The sequence below is a fragment of the Schistocerca piceifrons genome, chromosome 4 (genome assembly GCF_021461385.2).
Source record: "Schistocerca piceifrons isolate TAMUIC-IGC-003096 chromosome 4, iqSchPice1.1, whole genome shotgun sequence".
Classification (NCBI taxonomy): domain Eukaryota; kingdom Metazoa; phylum Arthropoda; class Insecta; order Orthoptera; family Acrididae; genus Schistocerca; species Schistocerca piceifrons.
In genome coordinates this window covers 568,256,776-568,264,395 of record NC_060141.1, presented here as the reverse complement: position 1 = coordinate 568,264,395, position 7,620 = coordinate 568,256,776, and positions in this window count along the sequence as shown.

Below are 7,620 nucleotides of genomic sequence, written 5' to 3'. Positions count from 1 at the left end.
TATATCTAACGATATAAATAAAATAAGTAAAATACAGTACCTCCAGTGGTCACAGGTTCCTGTCACTGTCGTAACACATCACATGTATACTGTCATATTTTGTAAACAAATATGGTGTCAGGAAACTATAAGGTGCATGGACCACATAACAGAAGAGAAACATTATCACAAAGTACAAAGAGTATACATCGTAATAACATTATTACAGAATAAGTTTTAAAGGATTTTGGAGGTCTTTGTCTTGTGGTGTTGAATACAAGCGTTGGGATAAATATTTCAGGTGGTATATAAATCCGATTTTGCGAAGTATAGCTTGAACTTTATATTCGTTTATACAATCCGATGCCATATAGCAAACTTTAATTACAATAATTATGTTGGCCACGGTGGTAAAATTATACATATATAACACTTTTGGTTCGGATTCACAGATAGGAATGAAAGGCTCGAGGCAGAGGGAGAGGAAGAGAAAGAGAAAGAGAGAGGGTGGAAGGGATGATGGTTGAGAGCAAACTTTCTAAAGCAGGAGGTTCTTAAAATTACATCTGTTGTCAAATTTAAAGTAGTTGTGTGAAAGTGTGAATTCGAGCAAGCTCATTAGTTCAGTAATGGACCTGCTCGAATTCACACTTTTACTCAACTATTTTAAATTTAACAACAAAATCTGCAAACAGACAGATGACCTGGAAATGGGCTGAAACCTTTCTGGATTGTTAGCTGAAATATTTATAAGTAGTTTAGAAGACAAAATCCTGAATTCCGATCACCACTCCTCAAAAATATCATCTACTACTACAGATCTGTAGATGATACCATAATTTTAACCAATGGGGCAAAATATGACATCAGTGAGTTGAACCAATTATTCAACTACTCCCAAGAAAACATAAAATTCACAGTTGAACTCCAAACAGGTGACACTATAAATTTTCTAGACATTGCCATTAGAATAAAAATTTATTAGAAGCCTACCACAACACATTCTACAGTCCACAGCTCCTCTTGTCATCTCACAACCCACAAAATGGCAGCATTCCAGTAGATGGCCAATAGAGCTATCTAGCTATCACTCTCTGAATACAAATGTGAACAAGAAATTGAAATAATAAAACAAACAGCTATTGCAGATGGTTATAACAGCTCCATAGAAGACACTCTAAAACACTCAATAGTGGCAAAGCAGTCACATCACAAAAAAAAACAAAAAAAAAAAAAACATCTTACATACAATCCCCTTTCTAGGTAATATTTCACATCAGATTGCCAAAAGACATAAACATATCCTTTACCACAGACATCAACATGTAAAACCCACTTCATCACACAGGTGTGTACAAATTTGAATGTTTGGACTGTGACTACTTCTACATAGGCAAGACAGGCAGATCATTTGAGATTAGATTCAAATAACATATGGCAGCACTAAAAAAACAAAAAATACCACACATCAGCAATAGCCACTCACCTGCACGAAACAAAACACCATGTCAACAGCAGAAGTATCAGTATCTTACACATTCAACCTCTCCCCTTCCACCCTCCCTCTCCCTCTCACTTTCTTCTTCTCTCCATCTGCCTCCAGCATTTCATTCCTATCTGCGAGTCCCAACCAAAATTGTTATTTATGTATCATTATACCACTGTAGTCCATATAATTATTGTAATTAAAGTTTGCTACATGTCACCTGATTATATAAACGAATATGAATTTTAAGCTACACTTGACAAAATCAGATTTATGTATCACCCGAAATATTTATTTCAACGTTTGTATCCAACACCTCAAAACAAAAATCTCCAAAATCCTTTAAAACTTATATGTAATAATGTTGTTACGATGTATACTCTTTGTACTTTGTAATAGTGTTTCTCTTCTGCTATAAGATCCTTGCACCTAATAATTTCCAGATGCCATATTTGTTTACAAAATATGACAGTATACATGAGAAGTGTTATGACAGTGAAAGGAAGCTGTGCCCACTGGAGGAACTCTGTTTTACTTTTACCGTTAGATATAAGTTTAGTTCTTGTCAAAAGAAATGCAAAACCACGCTCTGAAATAATGTTTTGTTTCTCCACTAGATAGTGCCATAAGTTCCTCCAAAAAAAATACTAACGTAACACGCACCCATATGTCACAGTAACAAATGTAAATCCACCTGATGATTAAGGTTTAAACCTTCGAAAGGCATCGTGGAGATAAATAAACAGTGACTGGTAACAGTAAACTTGTTGTTTCATTTAATGTCAATAACAGTCACGGTAAAGCCTAACCTAAAATGTTCGCATTTAAAGAAGCTTTTTAAATGCTGTATTACAGAAGAGATATGAAAAATAAGTCGGTACATTAAGTAGCTAGTGAACAGGTACTGCCTCAAATTCGGGAGAAAAGAGCTTTATGGTAAATGTTGACTAAAATAAGAGATACCGGTAGGCTGATAAGACGTATTTCGAGCCATCAAGGTATAGTTAGTATGGTAATGGACAGAAGCGTGAAGGGCAAAAGCTGTGAAGTGAAACAAAGGCCTGTATACGCTAAGTTGGTTCAAATGGCTGTAGGTTGCAGTAAGAGGTGAAGAGCAACAGACAGACTAGCGTCGACTCATGCAATAAACCAATCTTCGGACTGAAAACGACAACAACCTTAAGCTATTGTTATATTGTAAGTTTATTGCTTCAATTATTGTTAAAGAGCTTGGCTGTATACTCTAGTTGATTGGGACCCGAAAATTGGCTCAAAATGGTTCAAATGGCTCTGAGCACAATGGGACTCAACTTCTGAGGTCATTAGTCCCCTAGAACTTAGAACTAGTTAAACCTAACTAACCTAAGGACATCACAAACATCCATGCCCGAGGCAGGATTCAAACCTGCGACCGTAGCGGTCTTGCGGTTCCAGACTGCAGCGCCTTTAACCGCACGGCCACTTCGGCCGGCCCCGAAAATTAATAAGTAAATAATAAAATCCGCAGTTCTTGTTGTGGTCTTGAGTCTGAAGACTTATTTGATGTATCTCTTCATGTTAGTCTACCCTATGCAAGTCTCTGCATCACTGCATAACTATGCCATCCTGCATGCATTTGAACCTGCTTATTGTACTCAAGCCTTGGACTTCCTCTACAATTCTTACATCACACACTTCCTTCTATTAATAAATTTAGGATTATTTTTGCCTCAGGACGTGCCCTGTCAATGGATTCTTTCCTTTAATTAAGTTGGGTCAGAAACCCCTTTCTCATCCAGTTGGTCCAGTATCTCATCATCAGTTGTTCGATCTATCAATTTAGTTTCAGAATTAGATCTATCTATTTAGTTTCAGAATTTTCTGTTGCGCCACATTTAAGAAGCTTCTATTCCCTTCTCCTTTGAGTGTATATCGATCACATCTCACTTCTGTATAAAGATACACTATTTGGAAAAGGTTTACTATACTTACATTCATACTGGATGTTAATAAATTCCTCTTTCTGAAATGCTTCATTTTCTATTACCTGTTTGCTTTTTACATCCTCTTTACTTTGGCCACCATCAGTTCTTTTGCTGTCCAAATAGCAAAACTCATCTGCTACTTTTAGTATATCATTTCCTTGAAAGAAGATTATTGTTAATGAAGTAAATATCCACGCAGTGGATACCAAGTGAAAAAGCTACTCCTTATGTTTCAGATCTAGACTGCCATAAAAATTTGAAGGAACTGTTAATCAGAACTCAGGGAGAAGTTGTGGTCTAATTCACAATCGATTTATTGATCTTAAACATGAAAGGCAACAAAATTATTAAAGAAACATCGTACAAAAATATTTATTTAACAAAAGCCTTCCTAAAATGGGATCTGTGGTGGACGTAGTGATCTGCTAGGGATCGACACACGACACTAATGAGAACACTACTCGCTCTATCTGACTTCATACACGAGAATCCAGGTTATGGCATCAAACTACGCCACCACCAGGCATCTATATTCTACCATACAGAAAAAAGAAAGAAAAATATGGTTCGAAAGAACAGGATGCCGAGAAATATATTTATAATGCTACATCGCTTAGTGAATAATTTACCATCCTGCTGGTCAAGGCGGCACACCATGATGCGTTCGGCGACTGAAGTCATGGACGGCGGCAATTTGTTGTTTAAATGCGCGTTCTCGAAAAATTCAAGTACTCGGTCTCGTGTCCGGTTAATTCAGAATGCAGGTACTTCCCTATGAGCCTTTGAAACCGCAGTGGATTCCAGTATGCAAGTGGACCCGTTTGCTGGTCTGCCAAACCAATTTGACTCCGTGCCATGACTGTGCATGTTGGAATACGTAAAATGTTTTAGACGGCTGACTCAAGACAAATAAGCACACGCACGCGTCACTCGTTGTGACCGTGATGATGTCAGCAATACCTCTGACGGGTCAGAAGGTGACTGGCCCAGGCTCCAAGTCGCACCCTAGCAAAGGACACAAGTCTCACCATTTAGGTAGAGACCTGCAGTTCTTTACTAGTGAAGCACCAGTACAAGAGACTTGTACAAGAGTGCCGATCTCCCTATTTCCTCATCAGCTCGGTTCCAAAAGCACATTTCTCGTTTTTGACTTCCCCCACTTACACGCAAGAAAATCACGAGCTGGAGCCCGGCATTCTAAGTTCGGAGAATGGTCTTTGCACTGCAAACCGATACTTTAAAGTTAATTGGCAGAAAACGGAAAACAAATTCAGCTTCGCAGCCTCTTTCCCACACATTTGCCGTGTCTTTTGCTAACACAATACAGGGTGAAAGCACAGCCCTCCATAAACAGCTTATCATCTCCCCTGTTGCGTCCATTTCATTGCAAAAAACGGCCATAAACTCGCATTGAGAAAACGTGTTTTGAGACAGAGTCTGGACGTCTGGGCTCCAGTTTCCCTTTCCTGTGGACATTTGCAGAACGCTTACATCTCTTTTGGTGGCTTACTCGCTAACAAGGCCTACATTGCGCTGTCGGCGACTTTTCAGCGCTAGGCCATATACCTGGACGTCTGCCCCCTGTCTGGTGCCAAAGCTAATGTGTTTCGCACAATGCGACCGCTGCACGCGGCCGTCTGGAAATGTCTCTTTATTGTTCCCAAGAAAAAACGCGCTTTGTCGGCCCACCAACGCCGTGCTTTTACTGCAGTCGTTTAATTCGGCACCCTGTTCCTTTGAATGCAGGTAAAGCTTACTGTATTTCTTTCCATAGAGCACGCAAACAAGACCATAAACTGCTGCCCACCATTTCATCACAATGTTTGAAGTCAAATCGCCGTAGATCGTATTCCCTACTCCAAATCAGAAGTGAGAGTCCCCTGCAATCTCTCATCCTACTCGAAATCCCTCAGTATCTCCTGATTTAATTAGACTACTTTGTATTATACTTGTTTTACTTTTGTTAATGTTAATCTTATAATTCTTTCCAAAACACTGGTATTCCAAGCCCTATGCCATCTCTGACAAAATTAAAATCTCATATTTAATTGCCTTTCCAAATTTCTTTGTTACCTTTACTGCTTTCTTAATGCACAGACTGAACAACTTTGCGGATAGGCTACAACTTTGTCTCGCTCTCTTCTTAACTTCTGCTTCCCTTTCATGTCCTGCCACTCTTACATTTGCAGTCTGGTTTCTGTACAAGTTTAGATCACCCTCACTGTGGTGTCAGTAGCGAGATGTGTGTGTAGTCAGTGTGACGGCTGGAAGACTGGCCTCGCGCATTCGCTGTGTGAGTGAACAGGTAGCCGCTCCTTCAGCATAGTCCAAGCAGGCACACAGGAACAGTGGTCTGCTAATCAACGGGAGCGTCAATGTTAGGCCCATTATGGAGCCCATAGGGAAACACCCTCAACCTTATCCGACATGCGGAGGCCCTGCAATCAGCTGTAGAGGCTCTAACTGCACTCGTCCACAAGCTGTGGCTCACGCTGGCACCAGTGACGTCTGTCACTTGGATTCTGAGATCATCCTTAATTCTTCGCACGTCTGGTGGAGGTGGTGAAGACTGCTGGCTTTGATCATGTATTGTACATAAAGTTGGTTGGGAGCCTTTGATTTGGATCCAAGTTCCACAGGGTAGTGTTATAGACCGTATGCTGTTCCTTATCCATATAACAATCCGAGCAACTGTCTTACGTTGTTTGCAAACGATGCTGTCGTTTATAGTCTAGTAAAGTCATCAGCAGATCAAAACAAATTGCAAAACGATTTAGAAAAGATATTTGTATGGTGCTAAAATTTGCAATTGACCCTAAATAATGAAAAGTATGAGCTCATCCACATGAGTACTGAAAGGAATCCGTTAAACTTCTCTTACAAGATAAATCAATCAAACCTATGGGCCATAAATTAAATACTTAGGAATTACAATTACGAACAACTTAAATTGGAAAGAACACACAGAATACGTTGTGGGGAAGGCTAACCAAAGGCTGCGTTTTATTGGCAGGACACTTAGTAAATGTAACAGATCTACTAAAGAGACTGCCTCCACTACGCTTGTCAGTCCTCTTTTGGAGTACTGTTGCGCGAACTGGGATTCTTACCATATAGGATTAACAATATACATCAAGGAAGTTCAGAGAAGGGCAACACGTTGTGTATTATCGCGAAGTAGGGGAGAGTGTCATGGACATGATACAGCATTTGGGGTGGACATCATTAAAACAAAGGTGTTCTTCGTTGCGGCAGAATCTTCTCACGAATTTTCAATCACCCTCCGAATTCGAAAGTAGTTTGTTGACGCCTACCTACATAGGAAGAAACGATCATCATAAGAAAATAAGGGTAATCAGAGGTAGCACGGAAAAATATAGGTGTTCGTTTTTTTCATGCGCTCTTCGAGATTGGAATAGTAGAGTGATACTGTGAAGGTGGTTCGACGCTCCATCTGCCAAGCACGAAGTGTGATTTGCAGAGTATCGCTGTTGATGTGGGTATAGATGTAGATGAATGTAGGTTCTTAACCAAAGACTCCGTCGATTCTGTGACCTGCGTTATGTGGTGGAGAATTTATGACTCGGCTTGACAGGTCAGGGGTGCACTACAGAAAGGAACCAGATACTCGGGTAGCAGAGTACTTGTGGAGCGCACGTTAGGGTTCTTTTAGGCTAGGCGGTGGTTTGAGGCTATCTGATGAATGCTCACCAGATGATATGCAAAGAACGAAATTAGATCGTATAGAAAGTAAAGACACTTCGACTGCTGGAATCTTAACATTAAAATGCCAAAGTATTCGTAACAAAGCTCCTGGTTTTACTGCCCATCAGGATACTTGTCGCTGTATTCTCTGAACTGAGGGCTGGCTGAAATTTGAAGTAGAAAGCTCCGATATATTTACAGAGACACGGAAAAGACAGATTAGACGCCATAGGAGGGGGGTCGACAAAACTATTCTGTCTATCGAGTTAGAAATTGAGTCCGACAGTGAAGTTACCTAGCTGCGAGAAACAGGCCTTGGTGAACTCATGTTAATTGTCTGATGTTTTTACCGGCCACCCGATGTTAGTAAGACAGTTTAAGAACCATTCCTAGAAAGTCTGCGATAAGTAGCGCAGAAACACTCCGATCGTGAAACATTAGTCATAGGTGACTTTAACCTTCCGAGTCTAGACTAGAACGTCCATG